The following is a 22,755-nucleotide window of genomic DNA, read 5'->3' as shown; positions in this document are numbered from 1 at the left end:
GGTGACGCTGTCAAAGGCCTTCGCCACATCGAGAGTGGCCATATGCAGGTGCCGGTATCGTCGTCTCGCCTCGTAGAGAACTCCGGCCAGCGAAAAGACGTTCTCAGCACAGCCGTCCACCCACAAGTAGGAAGGCTCGCTGTCGGAAGTCAAAATCAATTGTTCCCAAAAGTCGATTGGCCAGAACCTTATGGAATAGTCGGACCAACACCGAAGAGATGGTAATTGGTCGAAAGTCCCCAGGGTCGGATGCTCCAGCCTTCTTGGGTACGAAAATCGTGCGGGCTCCGGATAGGCACACAGGCAGCCTCCCACGGAGCATGAAGAGGGTGTGAAGGACCTTCACTACAGATGTTGGCACGGCCCGTAGGTCCCCAGGTCCGAAGCCGTCTGGCCCCGCCGCTGTGCTTAGAGGAGGTAAAAACTTTTTTTATTTCTTTAGATGATATTGGGCGCAAAGGAGTCTTCTCAGGATCAGAAGTAAAGTTGTCTACACGCAAGGGCGGTAGCATACTTGGTCGTTCCATAATCTCTGCCCATGCCGCCAAAAAGGAGGTGGGGTCTTCAACTTTGGTCTCCATTTCTCCGTCTAATATATTCCGTACACAAGCACTCTGATTCTTCCTAAAGAGTGCTTGCGTCTTCGCATACTCTCGTCTCCGTCTTTTGCGTTTCCCAACCGGTTGAGTCGTTTGCCGGTCAGCCATACTGGAAGAATTTCTTGGCTGATCCTTGTAGAAATTATTTCTGATGTAGTTGTTAAGTTGCATATCAACATTAACATGATCTAGATAGAGCTCGGCGATAGTCCAAAGTTCCGAAGCATTAAAAGCCCGCGGGCACTGTTTAGTAATCAGTTTTCGAAGTTCATCGAGCAGTTCATCCCTTGCTGTCTTAGCAGGAATGGCCGAGAACTCACTTCTCCCATCAACCTCACAAACCTCATCTTCATCATTCCCCCCTCCCTCACCGGCTGCAGCCAACCCTCTATTCCTTATTTGATCAACTAGTTTCCTATATGCCTCAGCCCTTCTTTGGGATTTGATACCGTCAAATGTCCGTATTTTAAATCGCTCATGAAGCAGTTGATTGGTGTTTAGAACCGGTCCAGTGGATGTTAATTCCACCTCAGCCTTAGCAAGAAGGAAATTATCTTCCTTCGTCCATCTAGGTTTGACACGGGCAATAACAATATCAGCATTATAGTTGTCAAAGTGCGCCAGCCTGTGGTGCTGACTTAATCCGACTTTTGTTTTGTATGTGTTGCCACAGTCAATACATGTATTGTGTGATTGACATGGTACACGAGAGTTCTTTTTACCCCGGGGTTCGGAATCAGAAGAGTGAGAAGTGGGTTGATCACGCGCTGCGACACTTCGAACCGGACAAGGCCGACCTTGTTGGATAGTTGCCAGATCAACGGAGCTCGACGAAGAGGACGATGGAAAATCACGATGGGAAGGCGGCCTGGACCTCGCCTTCCCCACGCCACCAGTCCGCAATGGCCTGGACCTCGCCGCGGGCTGCTTCATTGGAGTCGCACGTTTCTGAGCGCGACGTACCATGTCGGGAACGAAATCATCCTCACCAACCCCCGAGCTCCCCGGTATAGCATCGGAATCCCCTCCCCCTCCCCCCAGCCACGTCTGCCGGGGCGGGAGCAGAAAAAAAGGAGGGGAGGGCATCGGCTTTCCTCCAAAGGTAGCAGCTCCGCCACCAAGAGGGCGCGTCGATCGAGCACCCGAGGCCCCCCCCCCCCCATGGGGACCCCAGATGTGACCACAGCACCTCGTTCAAGTAGGGCAGTAACACGCCGACTCACCGATGCCACAGGACTATTCAAGCCGCCGTCCCGGGCCTCGGTTCGCGCTTCCGCAACCAACGGGTGAGCGCAGAGGAACTCAACAGGCTGCGGAGCACCAGGCCCACTCACCACAGATACCGGAGTATTACTGACACAGACGTTAGAGGCGGCCCCCGGTTCCATGGCAAGTAAACCTGGTGACGCAACAGGTTCCCCTGTTTCACCAACAGGATCCATCTCATCCACCAGCGTATCTGCAAGGGCAGACAAACCCCCAATGGGGGGGTAGTATCGTCGTTTGTTGGGATATTCCCCTCAATCACAACAGGGCAGGGCACAGACACCTGCACCAAAAATGCCCTCTCATCCTCTTTGATAGAAATGATGGAACTTGGCTCATGCATTGTGGCCAACAGAGATGCCCTCTCATCCTTTTTGGTAAAAGTGATGGAACTTGGCTCATGCATTGTGTGCAGGGAGACAGGCTCATTTTGATCATCCCTGTCCCTTGCTAGCTGGGTAGGAATCATTGAGGTTGAAATCTTGGCTATTTCAGGAGGCTGTGAAGATATTGCTGAAGTCACAGCGCTTTGGAATGTCAGGCCCTTATGCATTTTTCCATGATGCACTTTTAATCCAAAGTAAGTCTTAAACGATTTGCCACAGAGCCGACAAGCTCTGGGCGAGGTGGGATCTGGAGCCTCCGTTCCACCAGAGTCCCCACGACTGGGCCCCGCGCCACGAGAAAGTGGGGTGGCCGCCTCTCGGCAGCCACTTCTAAGTTTTATGTATTTTTCTGTAGCGCCACTTGTTTTAGGGACCTAAGGGTTGCTAGCCCCAAGGCTCCATATTTGCCCTCTCAGGATGTATGGGACCTGGGCCAGAGTAGGGACTTAACACCCAGGTTCCCCTTCCTGTTCTTTAGCCCCAGTTTCCTGGGTTACCAGCTGGCACCTGGACTTGGGCCGATGGTCTCACCCAGAGGTCCGGAGGCGAACAGGGCATCAGGGCCGCTGGAATTGACCCTGGAGCGGAGATGTGATCCGCCACCAGACAGTTACTTTCGCCGTTTACCCGCGCTTTTTTGAATTTCTTCACGTTGACATTCAGAGCACTGGGCAGAAATCACATTGCGTCAGCACCAATGCTGGCCCTCGCAATGCTCTGTTTTAATTAGACAGTCGGATTCCCCCGGTCCGCGCCAGTTCTGAGTTGGCTGTTTTCTGCCGGCCGAAGCAAGAACCTCGGGCACGAAGCCCCCGTAACAAGCACAGGTGTGGCTTTCCACAGGAAGGTCCCGATGCTGGTCCGGGCTCGGCCGCACCGCTTTTGACGGCGGCGAGCCTTGCACAGTCCGGGTGCAGTGCCATTCCTGCTTCTGGACCCCAGCCCGACCGGCTCAGCCCTCAGAGCCAAACATTTTCCCAAGGTTACGGATCCGTTTTGCCGACTTCCCTTACCTACATTGGTCTAGAGACTAGAGGCTGTTCACCTTGGAGACCTGCTGCGGATATGGGTACGGTCCGGCACGAAAATCACACTCCCTCACTCGGATTTTCAAGGGCCGACAGGAGCGCACCGGACGCCGCAAGAGCCGCACTGCTCTACGGAGCCACCGTCCCTATCTTGGGGTGAACCCATTCCAGGGACTCGATCTCCTTACAGAGAAAAGAAAACTCTTCCCGCGGCTCCCATCGGCGTCTCCGAGCTGGTTTGCGTTGCCGCACTGGGCCTCGAAGGACCGATCTCCGTAGCCGGGTTCGGGACTGTTAACCCGATTCCCTTTCGGTTGCAGCGGGGCGTCTCCGATTCGACAGACAGAGCTGCACAAACGCGCCCGCTTCTGAAAGGATTTCTCCTTTCCCTAAGGACCGACTGACCCATGTTCAACTGCTGTTCACATGGAACCCTTCTCCACATCAGTCCTCAAGGTTCTCACTTGAGTATTTGCTACTACCACCAAGATCTGCACCAGCGGCGGCTCCAGGCGGGCTCGCGCCCGACACCTTCAACGCCCACCGCTGCGGCCCTCCTACTCGTCGCGGCTTAGCACCCCCACTGTTCGTGCTACTCTGCCAGCGACGGCCGGGGATAGGCGCGACGCTAGAGTGCCATTCATTTTCGGGGCTAGTTGCTTCGGCAGGAGAGTTGTTACACACTCCTTAGCGGATTCCGACTTCCATGGCCACCGTCCTGCTGTCTTAAGCAACCAACAAAGTTCATTGGTTCTCATGCGCGTCCCGACTCGGGCGCCTTACCCCGGCGTTTGGTTCATCCCACAGCGCCAGTTCTGCTTAGCAAAAGTGGCCCACTTGGCACTCTCATCGCAGCCGCAAGCCTCAACCCAGAAGGCCTCCCGTACACCCATTGAAAGTTTGAGAATAGGTTGAGGACGTTTCGACCCCAATGCCTCTAATCATTCGCTTTACCAGGTGTGACTGCTCTTCCATCGAGCGCCAGCTATCCTGAGGGAAACTTCGGAGGGAACCAGCTACTAGATGGTTCGATTGGTCTTTCGCCCCTATACCCGGATCGGACGATCGATTTACACGTCAGATTCGCTTCGGACCTCCACCAGAGTTTCCTCTGGCCTCGTCCTGCCCGGGCATAGTTCACCATCTTTCGGGTGCCAACGTGTGCGCTCTCGCACCGCCCCGGCGACAAGTGAGCGCCTGGGACGGGCCGTTGCTGCGCCCGAACCCCTGTGCGGTCCGGGATCGCAACGCGGCCCGCGGAGGGCCTTCACGTTTCATTGCGCCATTGGGTTTCGAGAGACCCATTGACTCGCGCACATGTTATACTCCTTGGTCCGTGTTTCAAGACGGGTCGGGTGGGTTACCGACCTACTCGCCGCAAACCACGATAGCGCCTCCGCGGGAGAACTCCCCGCTCGCCCGGCTTCTCGCCGCCAGCCCGCCGCCACGGGACCAACCCGGACAACGAGAGGCGACAAGCTTGCCCAGCGGTTCCTCCGCTCCGATTCCAGAGGGCGTCATCGTTCGGGCCTCCCGACAGCCGGGAGAAGCCCATGGGGCCTGGACGGGGTGACGAACTCTTCGTGCACGGCAAGGTATAACTCCCGCGAACCGTCACCGAGGGGACGAGCAGGGCACCTCCAGAGCCGGACTCAAAGTCGTACTTTTCCCATTGACCCGCGTCCGTCGCGGCGTTCTACCGGCGGTGGAAGGTGCGCACCCCGGAGACCGCGTCCGCGCACTGGCAGCCGGAACAGCCCCCCGAGAGGAGCCGTTTACCCGATGCCGCCAGCTCGGCAGTCGTCCGGAGACTGAATCCCACCGCTTTCGAGCTTCGAGGGCCCACCCGTTTTACTCTAAGCGGTTTCACGTACTTTTTAACTCTCTCTTCAAAGTTCTTTTCAACTTTCCCTCACGGTACTTGTTGACTATCGGTCTCTCGGTCGTATTTAGCCTTAGATGGAGTTTACCACCCACTTAGGGCTGCACTCTCAAGCAACCCGACTCACGGGAGGCTTCGTCCCGGGCGCGCAACGGCGGAGACGGGCCTGGCACCCCCTCTGGGATAAGCCCCTGTCAGGGGGACTTGCGCCGTCGCAAACTCCCGGGAACGTTGCCTCCCATACACCACATTTCCCGACCGCCTGCAAGGACGGGGGATTCGGTGCTGGGCTAGGTCCCGTTTTGCTCGCAGCTACTCAGGGAATCCCTGTTGGTTTCTTTTCCTCCGCTTAGTGATATGCTTAAATTCAGCGGGTTGTGTCGCCTGATCTGAGGTCGACACAGATGTGCGCTCTCGCGTTCGATTCCGGCGCGGTCCAGCGCGCGCGCGCGTCCTTCCCCAATCGTCCGGCCGACGCCTTCCGCCCATTCCCCGCTCACAGTCGGCAGCACCCTCGGCGACTGCGAGCGAGACTGGAAGGCGCTGCTGGTCGGCGCTCGGGACCGCGCGCATGCGGTTTGCGCGGATAACGCAGAGAGTTTCGAGCCCCCGAGCGCCGCGGCCAAATTTTTCCCTGCCGCACCTCTCTTTCCCTCGAGAGAGCGACCTCGGCCTGGCGTAGGGGCATCGTCAAGTTTTGCGTCGCCCCCGCCCCAACTGGAGTGGCCCAGTTTTTCTCGGGGCAGAGACTGCGAAGCACTTAGACCGACGGCGGACTGCGTGCGCTCGCAACGAGATCGCGTCCGTTCGACCCTTATACCGCATTTACACGGGCACCCTTAACCATGGTTAAGTACACTGCGGTTACCCTTAACTATAGTTAGCCGCGCTCACACGGAAAGCCAAACTGTAGTTACGCCACTAACCGTAGTTACCGTAAACCGAGCTGGCTAACCTCCGTTTGCGCTTAACCGACAAAATGGCGGCGTCCGTGGAAGGCATGGAGGCAGCAGCAGCAGTGTCGCAGCAATCGTCCTCCCAGAGGCGTGTCAACTGGCCTGATGTAACAACAGCGGCTTTGATTCGCATCTGGGAGGACCAGCTACCCGCTCTGCGGGGAAATACGCGCAATGCGCGTATATACGCTGCCATGGCGGCGGAGCTGAACGCCGGGCTAGCGCCGGGCGAAGGCCCCTACACTGCAAAGCAGGTCAAGCAAAAAATGAATAATCTGAACAAAAAATACCGGTAAGTGCTATCTTTACTCTCATTGCATTGCTCACCTAGCGCTGTTCTTATGGCGCGACGTCAGCCCCACGCGTTCGGCAGCAGTGTGTTGGTTCAGCAACGTGCAAACTTTTCGCCGTCGTCGCGTATTCTTTACCTCCCGAGCGCCCAAGATCTTTCAATTATGTATGTACTCATATAAGAACTGAACAACGAGTGCCGTGTGACGGGAGCAGCGTATGTTACACAGCGCCAGTCCGTTTTTTTTCTTCGTAAACTGCGTAGTTGTAGGCCTAACAAAAGACGACACATACCCACACTGGGGGATCGGCCAAGAATCGGGTGGCTATTCACCTGTACTGAGTTAATAAAAAAGAAAAGCACCTTTTCGTCTTCGTTTGTGTACGCGTGCATGCACCGCTCTGCATGCAAACTTTGTCTTTTTCATTTTCGCGGCAGCTGTTGTCGTGCAAAGCTTTTGTTTCAAACTGACAGAGCGCTGTACATAGTGACCTTGCCATACAGCCGCCAGCACGCATGGCAGCACGCATGGTCAGCGTTGTGATCATTACTTATCTCCTATTTAACTTGCACTGATTGATTGGCAGGCAAAATTCTCAGTCAATCAACTTCCGCTCAAGTGTAAGCATTGAGTGCAGAACCGAATACACGTGCTTCAAAATTTCACTCTTTTTTTCTGAGTTAAGGTGTCTTTATAGAGTGCTCGGGTACTTCTGGCTACCAGCTAAGGTAACTGTTCAGCAAATTTCTCGATTTTCTGAAATATATAACTTTAGGCCTCACTGGCCTACTATGCAGATATTGCTAGAATGCTATCAGCTGAACCATTCACTTGAAAAGCTCCAGCTGGTGCAGTTAAGTGACATTTTCACCAGTACCTGCCAGTTGGTACCTGCATATTGATGTAACATTTGCCTTAAGTACCAGTGTTCACAGGAAGTTTGATGGCCTAAAGAGATCACCAAGAGCACATTTATTATTGAAATCATTTCTATCTTTCCAGGCAGCTGAGACGAACTGGAACTGCCACTGGCTCTCCTGGTGTCCCGTGGCAGTTCTACTGGCAGCTGCACAGTTTCCTCGGCAGCCTACCCATCAATGATGATGGGCGGGTCGAGGAAAGTTTGGAGGTAATTTACAATTTCAAACATTACCCATTATTAGACCGCTCTGTCACTGTGGAATTCCATCACTATGAATTTTTTAAATGTACAGAATACTGCACAAGGCACGCCGGCTGCGGATACTAGAGAACTGAGTAGAAAAGGGAGGGAAGAGGTTGCACAGAAAAAAACGACACTTGTACAACCATGGTTGTCAGGCAAGCGCGAACAAAAGGTTCTTAACCCACAGCAGTTCAATCCAAAGTGTCATACTGCAGTTACCACCTCATCTCTATCTACTTTGGTTCATTGGTTTGGCCTCTTGCCAAGGTTATATACCAAGTTGTACGTAGTTGATTACTTGTAATCTGTTACTTGTAATTGAATACATTTTATGTAATTTTGTAATCAATTACTTTTTCAGACTAACATTACGGGTTATACAGTTATCCTTTATTTTTATAGCATTGTTTATTGCCTCTGGTCATAAGGAGAGTTGGGAAGAAAAGAGGAAGGATATAAGTGGCGAAATTGAGGCCACGTCCCAGTTACGGCAGGAGTGAGGGCAACCCCTACCCGGATCCTCCGGAGCACAATCTCCTCTGCACGGGTAAGACCGTGAGGCGGAGGGTTATCGCACTCTGAGGGACGAGAGCACGTGTGTGGCTCCGGAGGTGTTCCTTGTGAGGAGGGTAGCATCATCTATACTGAGGAATTGAGGCATTGATGTGGGTAGGGTCGGCAAGCAGGTTGCAGAATCTGCAGAGCTTTGTGAATTGATTAGGTCACGTGGGACCCACTCAATTCGAATGGCTTGCGGGATGCGAGCCACCAGGCGATGTATATTCTGGCAGATTTCTGGGCTGCGGCTGACGTGTCGGAGTAGACGTGTTGCTTGAAGGGCGTCAGTGCGGATGATAATGTGGGCTGTAGGGAAGCAAGGTAACTGCGGCTACAGAGGGAAGCGAGTCTTGTATAGCAACCAGCTCAGCACAGAAGGAAGAAGGTTCCGCGAATCGAAACCTGACCGTCTTGTCAAGTGCAGACTTGCAGGGACAGTAAACTGCAGTTGTTGTTACACAGCCCTGGGTACTGACATCAACATATATAATAATTGAGCCGCGTTATTATTATAACATATATAATAATGTTAGCCGCTCAGTCGTGCGGCTAAAATACCTCTGTGAGCTTGCACAGTGTTGATTTTAGAGAAATAGGCCGGAAGTTGCCAAGATCCGTCGGTGGCTTCCCTGCTTTTGTAATTGGGATCACAGTGGCCAATTTCCAGGTCTCAGGAACAGAGCCGTTTAGCCATACTGGGGCGGTAATTGACCACTGTAATCAGTTACATTTCAGATGGAGTCATTGTAATTGTAGTTGGTAACTTATTTTATGCAACGTGTAGAAGACTGGTTATATATTACCAATGACACTATCAATGTCTCATTCATTTTAAACATGCTATTCATTATTGCTGTTCAGTGATTAGTTTTTGCTAGACTCTATAATTAAGTTCTTCAATAATATATCTATGCAGCTACTAGACTGTGTTAAGTTCTTCAATAATATATCTATGCAGTTATAAGCAGATAAAAGATTTGAACTGTCCCTTTGTTCTAGCTGGCATAGGATGGGGCAGCTGATGATTGCATACTATTACGGCAGCTTTGACCATTCACCTGGGAAGATGAAAAATGCAATATACTATGTTTGGTCGTGTGCAGCTGCCAGTCGTCAATGAGGTGCCAGGCACTGCCGAGGTACTGGCGTCAGGGGAAGACGAGCCCCTCGGAGACAGAGCGGACCCCCAACTGCTGAGCACGTCTCCCCTGGCTGTGCTACCCAGTACCAGTGGAACCATGGGCTGCAGCAACCGAGCTAACGTTGGTGGAACAAGTGGAGGCGGCAGAAGCCGACGCAAGCGGGACAGGAGTTCCGTTGTGCACCAGCTTCTTGCGCTTCATAAAGACGAAGCCGCACAGGCGGTGAAAGCGGAGAAAAGGGCCCACAAATTTAGAAAGAAAATGCTTAGAATGGCACAAGACGGCAATGATATTAACGCCAACTTGGTTCGGCTGTTAGACAAGTACATGAAATCAAAAGAGGATAAAGAAAATAATGACAGGTAATTTAATAAATCTTTTTGCTGGGCAAGTTGGTTCATTTTACTTGAAGGGATGCTTGTAGCGCGACAAAAAACAAACAAGGGACAGATGTCGAACGGGACAAGTACTACTCTCAACTAGATTTATTGAAAGATCAATCGCACTCATTTATACAATTTCCCTTTTCCTTCAAGAACACAATCACCAGAACACTCATGCGAATGACACACAAATTTCACACGCATCACATCAGGCTATTTAAAAACTTATGCTCGTTAGAGTACATCTTTACCGAGGGGCTGGTGGCGCACTCCAACCCTTTATGGAACGCCTCTATCAGTTCTCGTGTTAGTGCGAGCATGAAAAATGCGTCGAGAATGGGAGTTGAACGAATCCGGTAGTTCACTGCAAGTATTGCAAATGCTCGTCATTCCTAAAAAAGACAAGAGGTCATTGGTCAATGCAAATGCGCGCTAAAGCTGGAACTGATATAGGCGTTCCATATCAAAAAGAAAGGGCCAGACTGCATCAGCAGCCCTTCGGTGAAGATGTACTCTGACGAGTATGTTTTTAGATAGCCTGATCTGATGCAGGCGTGTGAAATTTGTGTGCCATTCGCATGAGCGTTCTGGTGATTGTGTTCTTGAAGGAAAAAGGAAACTATGTAAATATGTTCGATCGATCCTTCAATTAAACTAGTTGAGAGTAGCGCTTGTCCCGTTCATCTCTGTGCCTTGTCTGCTTTTTGTCGCGCTACAAGCATCGCCTCAAGTAAAATGAACCAACTTGCCCAACAAAAAGTTTTATCGAACTTCATTTCTAGTACAGTGGGCCCTTCTTTCGTGTTTTCCTCTCCATCGCAAGAGTCTGTGTTAATCACCCACATCACTTGGACGACATGCAAGGCAAGACGCTTGGCGTATTGCATAAGGAAAGGGCTGGTGCCGGTAGAGTTGGCTGCCGCCATAGACGTTGAAGATCTCTACTATTCTATTCCCCATAAAGAACTGTTTACCTCTGTTCTTAAGTGCATTGAAGAGAAACCTAGTTTGGGGAGCTGCTCCAAAGACCACTCTTCAAAATATTTACCTCCTTCAGAAGAAGGCCTTAAGAATTATTTTTAACCAACCTTATGATTATCCTTCCGCAGCCCTTTTTCACAATAGTAACGTGCCGAGAATATTTAGTCTCTTTGATATACGTCTGTCCTTGCGCTACAAACAGGAAACTTGGGACAAAATTTCAACAATATCTCAAATCGCTAAGCTTGAGCTCCTTGTACCTACATCCCCGCTACGCCGTCTGCGGCACTACAACCTTAACACGCCACGAACTAACTACGGGATACAGATGCATAGATATTGTGATAAAGATGAAGTGTGGCAAGTGCGCTGCATGCACTCGCGCGCATGGGGGGAGAAGAGACGACGAAGTAGGAGAATACAGATCGGCCCGACCGTATGCTACGTGTACTGTTTCATTGCTAATTATCATTACTACGATACAACATATTTTGGCGACGAGGATGCTGTTTTGATTCGGGACCTTCACGTGGCCTGCTCACCATCCGTCATGAGCTTTTCTGGGCTTCAGCCACCACCACCCTTCCTGCCGACTCCTGGTCGTCCAGCCCTTCCATGGGAGCAATGGGAGCTGGCGTTCCGGAATTACATGCTGGCCTCTGGTGCCTCTACTCTGGGCGTGGACAGGCGGAAGGCCATCCTGCTGAATTGCCTCGGACTGGAAGGTCAGCGCATTTTTTACACATTGGCGCCGCCGTCGTCCACTCCAGCGCCTACAGCTGCGGCTTCGCACTCCGGTGACGAGGCGCCCCGCCTTGACGAATTTGATGCGGCGATATCCATCCTGTCGGAGCATTACAAATCGTCCGTGAATGTAATCGCCGCACGTCATCGCTTTCTCCGTCGAGTTCAGGCTCCAGGAGCGACAACCGATGAGTACGTCGCTGTCCTTCGCAGCCTTGCCGGCTCCATCCGAATGTGCGTCGATTTGCGTGAGCCGAACAAGGCTATTGTGGTCGACAGTTTTCCTTTGCCTCAAACAGAAGAACTTCTACATAGCTTCGCCGGGTCACAGCGTTTTTCGAAATTGGACCTTGCCTCGGCTTACCATCAAGTACCACTTAGCCCTGAGAGTCGGGAATTGACCACATTCATTACCCATGATGGCCTCTTCCGCTTCAAACGAGTGTGTTCCGGCCTTGCTTCGGCGCCTCCGGCTTTTCAGAAGATGATGCAGTTAATTTTAAAAGGGTGCAAAGGTGTCCTCTTCTACATCGACGACATCATAGTCCATGGCACCTCCCGACAGGAGCACCTGACCAACCTTCGTGCTGTTCTCGAGCGCCTGTCCCAAGCCGGACTCAAGCTCAACCACAAATGGGTCTTCGATGTTCCGAAGCTCACTTTCTTGGGGCATGTTGTCAGCGGTGAAGGACTGTTTCCGGTTTCTTCTGCCATCGAGGCGATTACGAAGGCTCCGACTCCATCTAACATCAGCGAGCTTCGCTCCCTCCTTGGACTTGCGGGTTTCTACTCCAAGTTTATCCCGCATTACTCCGACGTCGTTGAGCCTAACGCGCCCTACTTCGAGGCAGCGACTCCGCCTTCACTTAGACTGCTGCTGCGGATTCAAGCTTCAAACTACTGATGTCCATGTTGACGTCATGTGACGTGTTGCATTTTTTTGATCCTGCCCTTCCCGTGGTCGTAACGACTGACGCTTCCGGATATGGCCTTGGGGCAGTGCTTCAGCAAGACAACGGCCATTCCCTGCAAACTGTTGCGTTTGCCTCCCGTACCTTGACACCCCATGAAAGAAAGTACTCTGTTGGTGAACGTGAGGCCCTAGCTTGCGTTTGGGCGTGCGAACGGTGGCTCGTGTATTTGTGGGGCCGGCCTTTTGTTCTACGCACCGACCACAGTGCACTTGTCATTTTGCTGTCGACGAACGGAACGGGCCATCGGCCGTTGCGAATTTCACGTTGGTCGGCTCGCCTGTTGTGCTACAACTACACTGTAGAGTACCGCAAAGGCAATGACGACTCTGTTGCGGATGCTCTGTCTCGCCTTCCCTTACCGACCACATCGTGCAGTGATCCCAGTGAGTTCGACGCTAGTGACGACGACTTCGTCTGCCTGCTATCGCCAGCCGTGACTCTACACGAGCTTCAAGAGGCAACCATCAGCGACGCGGCAGTTGCTCAAGCCATTCAGTTTACATCGGCGACATGGCCGGACAAGAAATCCCTACCGGTGAACCTTAGGCCATACTATCTCCTGCGCTCGGAGCTGTCCGTCGTGCAAGGCGTCTTGTACCGAGGTGACAGGCTCGTCGTTCCCGAAAGTTTGAGACGACGCCTCATGGACATCGCGCACGAGTCACACCCCGGGATCAGCCGCACGAAAAGTCGACTGCGAGAGCTCTACTGGTGGCCGCGAATGGACGAGCACGTCGAAGAAATGGTACGGACATGCGTCGTGTGCCAGTCCTGTGACAAATCGGCTCGTCCGGTGGCAGCTCCTCTGCAACCTGTCGCCTTCCCAGAGAAACCTTGGGATACGGTTGACATTGATATCGTGGGGCCTTTCGACCAAGCTCCCAGTGGCTGCCGCTTCGCGATTACTCTCATGGATTATTACAGTAAGTGGCCAGAAGTTGTCTTCGCTGATGCCATCACAACTCAAACCGTTCAAGAATTCCTGCTTGGCCTCTTCGCTCGTGAGGGTTACCCTCAAGAGATTGTCTCTGACCACGGACCTCAATTTTCATCGATGGCCATGCAAACTTTCCTCCGCGAACGGGGATACGCCATTGCTACTCTTCAGTGTACCATCCCCAAGCTAATCGACTCGTTGAACGATTCAATCGAGTGCTTAAGTCCTACATTCAGCTAGCTCTGTGCGAGCGACGCGACCTACGTACAGCGATTGTGGACTACCTCGGTGTCTACCGCTGTACGCCCCATGCCACGACAGGAATTGCATCAGCTGTCCTACTTCATGGCCGGTTGCCCCGCACAATACTTAACGTCGTAGGACTGCCGGATCAGTCCTTCTCAATGGATCCGACAAAAGCGCTTAAGCTTTTGCGGCAGAGGCTTGACGAGAAACAAGCGCAATACAAGCTTTATGCGGACCAGCGGAGTGGCGCCCAGTGTCGTCACTTTCACATTGGCCAGTACGTGCGTGTCCGCAACCCAAATGTGCGAGGCAAACTGTCAGCTCGGTTTTCGGAGCCTCGGAAGGTTGTGGAGCAGCGTGGACCTGCATCTTATCTGCTGGATGATGGGCGAGTGTGGCACTCGTCCAAGTTTTCTGCGGTTCACCCAGAAGTAGTTCAGCAGCAACTGTCCTCCTCAGCTCCAGCGGCCCTTTTCGCTGATATTTCGCCGCCTAACGACGGCAACCGAATGCCGCCTCCCAGTCCACAGTCCGGAACCGTGGTCCAGGGTCCTTCTTCGGACGCGCCTTCAATCCATATGATGCCAGCCGTTCCGCCCGCTCCGGAATCGGCAGCCGCTCCTCAACCCTCGTGTAAGTAAATCCACAGCGGCAACTGCGGCTTCACCTTCTGCGCCGCCTCGCCGAAGTACTCGCAAAAAGAAGCGGCCCGCATGGTTCAAAGACAATGACATCCGCTAGACATTTTGTTTTTTTTTAAGTGCGGCGGAAATGTGATAAAGATGAAGTGTGGCAAGTGCGCTGCACGCACGCGCGGGCATGGGGGGAGAAGAGACGACGAAGTAGGAGAATACAGATAGGCTCGACCGCATGCTACGTGTACTTTTTCATTGCTAATTATCATTACTACGATACAACAGATATTATCTACCCGCACTACTCAACCGCATCTTTGATGCAGGCATTGACATTAATAAATGCAGCAATGCTGACCTCCGGGCGTTCTTTCACTAAATAATTGGTTTGTGGCTGTTACGTATATGGTCGAAATATGCAGGTTCGTTGAAAGCTTAGCATAACCCGACAGCACGCCAATATCATGTTGTCTTCATTCATGTATGTTGAAAATTGTTCTTTTTTATACGTTGTCAATGTGTTCACTGCTGTGAAATTAGGTGCTATAATCTGTATATCCCCTTCAGGCGCGAATTAAGACAAGAAGAAGAAAAATTGTGATTCCTTCAAATATTGCCTATAAACAGCTGCCCAAACTGAGTGGTATGAAGAAAAACATGTTTATTAAGTCAACAGAAATTTTTTGTGATGTGGATATTTGTACACGTGGCGCCTCTAGGCCGTAAAGTATGTCGACAACCACTCACATAGGCAGAACTATTTCCAGGTGCTGTGACTCTTCACAAGTACTTCAGAATGAATTTTCAATGCCTGTCAGCTTGCCCACTTCGATTGCTTCTAATTTTTGGCATGAAATTCATAGTAACAATCCCTTGCGGCACTTAGGCAGTGGAAAACTGCGCATTTGCGACAGCAAACTCACGACTTCGAAACACAGCCTGTGTTTCGGCACCTTTGCAGGAAGTTGCCATTCATGTGAATGGGCCAGTGATTGTTTCCGTCAAGCCTTGTAGAGTTTGTCGGCATGGGCATGCCGATATGTGAGTTTCGGGCAGGCTTTGCAGAGCTGGTGCTCGGTCTTCCCCTCTTGTTTGGTGCAGTCTTGTTGCTTGCAATCAAGCTCCTTGCAATGTCGGACTGAAAGGCCATAACGTCCTTCACATCCTTTTTTGGCAGTTCCTCTGCATTAGCATCGCGAATGTACTCAAGCCAGCTGTCTTAAACTGCAAAGGAAATGAAGTGGTAGATTACCCTTACTGGCCATTTCTTCGTCTTTGTATGAAGGGGATAGAGCGACATCAAAAAATCCAACTTGTCAACGCCACCCATAAATCAATTGTACTCGGCGATTACCTGCGGGCAGTTGATGTCGACATGCTCCTTTGCTGCTTTACTCCATCTCTTCACCTTAGTGATACTGCCTAGTCCTACAACTGTAGAGATCATGTTGACTGGACCATTGTCGTGCCAGCGAACAATGACCATGTGTTCCTCTTCAACAATCTTGAAGTCGTAGCTTCCGCGCCCTCCCTTCTTCAGCTCTTTTTCGCTTTTCAGCTCACAGCCTAAAATTCTGTTGGCCCTAATCGTGCCAGACGCTAAAATTCCAAGCAATTTCAGCTCTCGGAAGAGCGGCACAGAAGAAAAATAATTGTCCATGTAGCATCTTATGTTGAGATCATGCGGGAGCGCTTCCATAAGCCGCACCATAACCGAACCACCAAGGCCCAAATGTGAATGGTCGTTGCTTACGCCAGTGCCTTTCCCTTGATAGAGCTCAAAGTCATGAGCCATGCCGTCTGAACTAAGTGAAACTAGGTTTCACTAGTTGTTCACTTATAAGGCATTCATCAATGCTCACGTGGGGTGTCGGCCCGTTTGAAGCAAGGGCGGGAGCGCAAAGTGGCGCCAAATTTGATGTGTACAATTGTACACACCGCCGCTGAAGGGGATATAGAATGTTTAAATCATGCTTCCAGTGCATGCTTTGAATTTTGTATATAACTTGTTCTTTATGTTATATTGTGCGCTTAGTTTGTGTTTCCGCTATTCATTCATGGATTGTGAATTATGCCTTAGGTTTATGTATGCCTTTCTTGTTTGCATGTGACCAATGGTGCCACTGTTGCTGGATGTTGTGGGCCTTGGGAGCTTGCCAAGCTACGGCATTTCTTCCCGGGGCCCACTGCTCTGTAGCAAGAAATAAATAAACTGAAACTGAAAAATAAAACCCTTGGTGTTTATTTCTCCTCTCATCTACAGTGGGACAGTCATGCAGACTACCTGCGAAAGCTTTCGGCTGTTACTGGAATATTGTCACGTGGCCGAATGATCCTTCCTCAAACTGCTAAACTCCAAATATATCATGCCTTGTTTCTTCATATATAAATTATTGCATGTTAGTCTGGAGTACAACTAAAACAAAGTTCTACTTCTTCAGAAAAAGCAATCCTTCATGTAGCGAAATTACAGCCAATGCACACAACTATGCATACTTTACTGCATGTAACATGATACGAGTTGATCGTATATATAAATTTTGATTACTACAGTTTATGTATTTTTCTACATCTGGTGCTAAAAAGAAAGGGTCGGACTGCGTCAGCAGCCCTTCGGTGAAGATGTACTCTTACGAGTATAAGCTTTTAGATAGCCTGATCTGATGCAAGCGTGTGAATTTTGTGTGTCATTCGCATGTGTGTTCTGGTGATTGTGTTCTTGAAGGAAAAAAGAAATTGTATAAATGTGTGCCATCGATCTTTCAATAAAACTAGTTGAGAGTAGCACTTGTCCCATTCGTCTTCTGTCCCTTGTCTATTTTTTGTCACGCTGCAGGCATCCCCTCAAGTAAAATGACCACTAAATGCAGTAAATATCATGCATACTCCTATCATCAACTACCCTGACGATTATAGCATTATCTTCGATCGTCAGTGCTGTTTTCGCAAAGGCTACTCATGCGACACCCAACTTGCCGGTTTTATTTACGACATACATGCACTGACTGACGCTGGTTTTCAAGTTGAAGCAATATTTTTCGATTTTTTTTAAGCATTTGATTGCATTCCTCACCAAAGGTTGTTAAACTTTCACAACTGAACATTCACCCTTATATTATTGCATGGATAGCAGATTTCCTCTCATCTAAAATCCAGTTCACAGCAGTTAACAACTCAAACTCATGTTTTGCTAATGTTACGTCTGGAAGGCAGTTTACTTTTTCTCATCTATATTAATGATTTACCCAGTTACGTGACGTCTATAATCAGGCTATTTGCTTATGATTGTATGCTTTATCGATGTATAACCTGCAACGCTGACAACCAGTTATTACAGTTTGATCTAGAAGCGATAAGCCCAGTGTTCTAATTGGTTAATGCCATTAAATCTTTCCAAATCTAAGGTCATGTAATTCACCAACAAGCCACATGTTCCTACCACCTACTCTCTTCATAGCTATAGTGTAGAACTCGCCACAAGTTACAAGTATCTTGGCGTGAACCTTCAGTCCAACTTATCATGGAATAATCACATTAATCTCACTCTTGCCTCCGCTAATCGTACTTTCAGACTTCTTAAACATATTTGAGAGGCCGCAACAAATGTAAAAAAATCTTGCGCATACCTCATTATTCAGTTCGAAACTCTTCATACACGTCTGCCATTTGGGATCCTCATCAGACTTATATCATAAGTAACATCAAAGCCTTGCAAAATCGTGCTGCGTGATTCATCTTTTCTGATTATTCATGTTACACCAGTGTCACCTCATTGAAGTTTACAGCCAAATAAGAAAATTTCCTGCCTATCACTTTCTGTAACCTTTATCACCATCCTTTCCTTCATGGTGAATTCTTTCAGCCACTGCCTATTGCCTTTCCATGTCGTGATCATCCTCACAAAGTTAAACACATTAACTACCAGTCATCCCATTATGCATATTCTTTTTTACCTTGCAGAATAACTGAACTTTACCATCACACATTGCCATATGCAACCTAAATAAGTTCTAACACCTTAATCACGCATGTTTCAACAACTAAAAAGGTTTTTTTCAGCGTACTGTCTTCTGCCTTGTCTTCTTTTATTTTTCATATGTACTTCAGCGCACTTTTTCCGGCGTTGTCTTTTCCTTGCGGTGCTGTTATCTGTTCCTAAAATTCTGCTGCTATGTGCATTGTTCAGACTCTTCTTGTGGATGTCTATTTTTCTTGATATTTGTGAAACCACAGCGGTGGCCAAGTTGTTGAGCATCTGTCTCGTATGCGAGAGGTGCGGGGTTCGATCCCCAGTGCCGCCGGGTACCCAGCGATGATACAATGGGTACAAGCTTTTCCCTGCCCTGGTGCTCGGTTTATTTAGGGTGAAATGCTTGGGAAATGGGCTTTTGACCCCACCTTGAGAAAAAGAAAATTACCTTGTGTCATGGCGCTCTTTGGCCATAGATGCCTTTGCGCCATAAAAAAAAGATGTTTGTGATTTCACCGGTATGGTTTAGTGCAATATTATAACCTTGAAACAATGCCTTGTACCCACTTCCCCCGCCCCCATGTAATAACCTCGAATGAGGGCCTTTGGGGATATTTTAAATAAATAAAATAAATAATCTGAACATTCATTATGAATGCTCAATATTTGTTGGTTTGCATTCATGATACAACAGCATGTGATTAGCATTAGCAGTAAGTGTTTATTTTAAAATTAACAAAAAGGAAGGAAAAAATTTTTGCCAGCCCCAGCATCTGTCAACGATACTGAAGCACCTGAGCTGGGGCAGCGGAAATACAGGACCGCAGGCAGTTTGAAGAAATGAAATGAAAGAGGTGAGCGGACAGTAAGAAAGGATAGAGGATGAGGTGATAAATACACTATTTACATAATACATTTGTACAAGTCGCGCGCGTGCAGAGTTAATAAAAGAACGGAAAAACACGCGCACAACAGTTCGCACACAACAGCTGCAGCAGGGTGCCCAGCTGTTAATCGTCCGAGGTTGCACACGCGGAGCGTTCGGTCACTGCACGGCACTACTTGATGCAAAACAGACGGGATGTCAAGCCCCTCTGTTCGAGAAGTGCACAGAGGCTCACCAAGGTTCGCTCAAGGGTGTGCGCACTGCCCTGCAGCCATAATACCGATATTTTACAGGCATAACTTCAAAGCAGTAAGCATGCATATGCACTACAAGAGTAGTATGTGAATAAGGAGTGGGTGCAGGTAACCAGTAACATCACTGTTGCTTTCAGAGTATTTAAGAATAGAAAGCACAGTGCAAAACACAGGATATGAAAGATTTGTGAAAAATTGTATTTATTATTTTTTTGCAACTACCTTTATAGCTATGCTCAGGTCATTCAAACAGGTTACTACTTTAGCTCAAGTGTTTTGCAATCTGGTCAACATCGGAGTTCAGTTTTGTTGCCAGTTTTGTGTAATTTATATGTAAACAATGTAATAAGAACATAGCACACTACTAATACAGCACACACAGCACACCACAGTAATAAGCACAGCGTCACGAACAACCAGCGGAACCGTCCAGGCACAGATCAGAGACCGCGTTTAGTCCAGAGCACGCACGAGCGACCGAGCGTTCGGCGCTCGAGCGCCACAGTGTTCGGCGGTTCTCGTCGTCTTCTTCGTTGAGCGCCAGCGTCTAAAGATTCTAAAGCCCGTGTCCAGTGTTACAATTCCCCCCGGGCGAAAGGGCGCCATCCTGGCGGCCTAGGGCGATGTGACGACGGCGGGGTTGTAGTAAGGTTTGAGGCGGGTCGTGTGGACAATTTCACGGCCTCGGCGGCGATGATCAGAGGATGGCGTAAGGGGTTCGATGAGGTAATTGACGGGGGATGTCTGCTGAAGAATACGGTAGGGTCCCTGGTACTTGCTAACAAGTTTTGACAAAAGGCCGGGACCTGAGGAAGGTACACAGAGCCAGACCAAAGAGTCAGGAAGGTAAGCGGGAGAAAGTTCAGTATGAACTTTCGAGAGCACGAATGCACGAGCACGAATGTTGAGGATTACGCAAGGTATGCGCGTCCAACCCTGATGCTAAAAAAAGCATTAAACTCTTCTAGTCGAAGAAGCAATTCGAGCGCAAGCGAGAGCATTCTAAACCTGCCTTCGATTAAGCAGCCCTAACTGAACAATTTAGGTTCTATGGAAGCTAGATATATTAGAACAGTCAGTGTGTCAGATATTCAATAGTAGAATCTACGTGAGGGCAACGAAAAAGTTGCGTGTTCACAAAAACTCTTTTCTACTGTCGTTTTATAGTGCAGCCGGTAATTTATAGTTTTCGCACCATCTCTGATAGTGGTACAAGACTGCAGATGGCTACTGAAATTACATACATACTCGGCATTTCTGATTCATTTATCTGCAAGGGTCTCCCTACATTTGGTTGCGTTGATGAAAAAAGGAAAATTGTTTCCATGAGAAAAAGATGGATGGGGCGCAGAGGACGCCAATGTTACCGCTGGCGACAGCTTCTGCATCGGTGAAGCGACAGGAGGATCGCATTCGTAAGCTACAGACGACTGCGGAGAAGCGGTGGAAATAATATACACCGGCTTCTCTGCCGTGTAGTGCAGCCAAGCCTCCATGGCACTCATTGACACACGGTTGAGGAGAAATAATTAAGGCTAACATAGGTATGAGTTGTAGCTGACGTTGACCACTTTCGGCCACTTCGGGTGTCTGCACTATACTGAAGTGCAGAAGAAACGAGTACGCAAAGCTCTGTTACTGATGTCCATTAGCCTAAGTGCATGGAAATGAAACACGGCGTAGCATGCATCCATTGCTGCTTTTGAGTCGTCCTGGCGCACCCGCCGCGGTGGCTCCGTGGTTAGACGGCTCGGCTTCTGATCCGGTGTACCCGGGTTCGAGCCCGACAGCGGTGGTCGCGCTTCGATGGAGGCGGAACGTGAAGGCACCCTTGTGCTTTGCGATGTCAGTGCACGTTAAAGATCCCCAGGTGGTCGAAATTATTTGGGAGCCCTCCACTACGGTGCCTCTTTCTTCCTTTCTTCTCTAACTCCCTCCTTTTTTCCTTCCCTTACGGCGCCGTTCGGTTGTCCGCTGAGATGTGAGGAAGTTACTCCGCCATTTCGTTTCTCCAAAAAACCAATTTTCACTTTTTTCCAGGCATAGCCCAAGTTTTACCGCTAATTTTACATGACAGACGCCCCACCGGCGCTACACTTTGGAATTATGAAGTGTCGTAACCGTTTGCATTAACATTCTTTTTCATGACATAACTCAAAATGGAGAAAAAATGTAGTAAAATGAGAGCTTACATAAATGCGTGAGTACTGCAGTAGTGACGGCAGCAATATTGTTGGTTGATCCTGTAGTGTGTTTACTCTTGAATGTAAATTAACTTTTCTGTTGAGAGGCGAAACGTGGTTTCGTACGGACAATATGTCATTCACGTCTCGCGATTTTTACAACACCAGCCCTTGTAGCTTATAAAAAAATTTACTTAGTTGAGCGCGTTGCGGTACACAACATTCGCAGCTAATACATTAAGTACAGACTATGGAAAATGTCCTTAATTGACTACCTAATCAGCATGTGCGACAAAACGAAGAAGAGAATTGCATCTCTTTGAGGCAGACAAATACGCTGTAAGCAATAACAAAGGTATCTCATGACCCAACAAATGTCCGTACTTCTAAACTGTCAGAGGTGATAATGCCTCAAATATGTGCAAAAATGTTTAACCGATGCTGTTAGATGTTTTTTTTTCACTTAGGAACTCACACTGAAATCAACAAAGTTAAGCAGCACGGAACTGATACAAGATACTGCAGAAGAAAAATCAAAGAGAATAGCTCAGCATAACATCACTGAAGACGTTTGATAGAAACACGAGGTTTAAACCTATTTGTCTACATCAATACAACTAAGAACCACAGTGACTAATGCTCCTTTAAATAAAACATCACAAAATCACGACAGCTCACAAAGGAGTCGTCGTTTTGATTTCGTAAATTTTGTTATTCCACTATCCTCTTTAATGTTTTATTTTGTACCATTTTAATAGAAAATATAACAAAGGTAGTGAATTAAAAAGTAAGAAGTTAAATGTGGCTTGTTGCTCTATGCATCCCCATTACCAAAGGAGTGCTGAAGCAACGTTCTTTACTTTTATGGAAATTGCCGCCGCTGATTTATTTCCGACGAGTTTCCAGTTTTATTATTTATTTTTTTGCCTCCTCTGAAGTCATGTCGCCGGATAAAAACTTGCCTCAGCTAAAAAATAATTTTGTTAGATTTGTTCACCGCGTCTGAGGAAGGTGAAAAGTAGGCTTGGCATTGCATGAAGAGGTGCTGAAACGAGGTGTTGGCCAACATTCCGCCAACTTGAGTCTGCTGCAAAAATGCATTCCTGAGATTCACGGCTCTTTCTTCACGCCTAATTAGCCCTCAGCGCAGTTCCATTCTATAGAATGAGCGTCTCGCATTTCTGCAGATAGGAACGAAGTTATGTAATAACTTATGTAAGTTATGTAATAAGTTATGTAATCCCCTCGCTCCCATGCTGGGATCGAGAGGGATTTTTGTGAGGAAAC

General features: G+C 49.0%; 1 pseudogene; it reads right to left on the bottom strand.

Annotated features, from left to right (window-relative positions):
- Positions 1-3,279: 3,279 nt before the first annotated feature.
- Positions 3,280-5,536, bottom strand: LOC144105781 (large subunit ribosomal RNA; annotated as a pseudogene).
- Between the last annotated feature and the right edge of the window lie 17,219 nt (positions 5,537-22,755).

The sequence above is a fragment of the Amblyomma americanum genome, chromosome 9 (genome assembly GCF_052857255.1).
Source record: "Amblyomma americanum isolate KBUSLIRL-KWMA chromosome 9, ASM5285725v1, whole genome shotgun sequence".
In the NCBI taxonomy this organism is placed as follows: domain Eukaryota; kingdom Metazoa; phylum Arthropoda; class Arachnida; order Ixodida; family Ixodidae; genus Amblyomma; species Amblyomma americanum.
This window is presented reverse-complemented; position numbering and strand designations above follow the sequence as displayed.